Source organism: Branchiostoma belcheri, unplaced genomic scaffold (genome assembly GCF_001625305.1).
Source record: "Branchiostoma belcheri isolate BF01 breed outbred unplaced genomic scaffold, Haploidv18h27 scaffold289, whole genome shotgun sequence".
Lineage (NCBI taxonomy): Eukaryota > Metazoa > Chordata > Leptocardii > Amphioxiformes > Branchiostomatidae > Branchiostoma > Branchiostoma belcheri.
The window spans coordinates 122,691-123,761 of NW_017803897.1; positions in this window are offsets into that span (position 1 = coordinate 122,691).

Genomic DNA, 1,071 nt, shown 5'->3' on the forward strand with positions numbered 1-1,071 from the left:
CAACATCGAGAAATACTAATTCACAAGCCTGTAACCCCTCCTCCCCATTTCCTCACAATAGTTAGAAAAAATTGCAAATATTTAAGTATGTACAACACTCGACTTTATATGCGGAAGACTTCCTTGAAAGGGAGGGGGGATAATTCATAACACAGCAAAACAAACAGGCTGTTCTTCCATTCTGCCGTCACCCCTGACCTTTACCTGAAACACGATCACACGGTTCAGTCGCTGCTAATTGTTGTTACCTCTGCCGAGATGGTTAGGTTTGTTTAAACACGTGTGTGTGTGTGCGTGCGGCGTTGAAGCTTAAGTATTGTTTTCTTTAATAACCATTGATTATTAAGATTGTGTCTTAAATGAAAGAATAAACATCCCCTAACAATCTCTTAAAAAGATTTTGTCTCACGTCACTCCGTTACCAAGCAACGGGTCAATGAAGTTGCGTCAAAATTTTGATATGAGCAGCGCCACCTGGCAGTTTGGAGAAAAAGTACAACATATATCTTTAATTACCCTTATGACGTGTCGGAAACGGTAATTAATGTTTTTTTTCGTACCGTTGGGTAGATTAATGTGTTCTGTATGAGATTGTTTATATGTAAACCTTGGTAGACAGCAAGAGATAGATCTGAACGATGCTGATCATTTCGTGTATGCTGGCAAATGAGGCATAGCATCAGTAGCGACATTCAGGTGCATGTCGCATCAGGACAAGCCCATAAAAGCAAAGACATCGACATGACACAAACAACAGTAAAGCCAAACATATAAACTTGCTAAAATTTGAACCCGAGGTAAGAAGAAATAAGCGACATGCTGCTGATAGTGCATCTTGCGCACTCTAAAAGTCAGCCTAGGCGGGAATGGGGAGTGGTTTATAGAGGTGACACAAGATCCTGGCTTACAAAAATGCGAGGCAACTTCAGTCAAGAGTACCCTTTTCTACTAGTTGAGAAGAATGAAGGCAAAAGAGGCCAAATTGACCGTAAACTATCACTCAGAAAAGGAAGGGGAATTCCAGACAGCGTTCTTAGCACAGAGCAAAGCAGAAACTTTTCCAATGAAAGT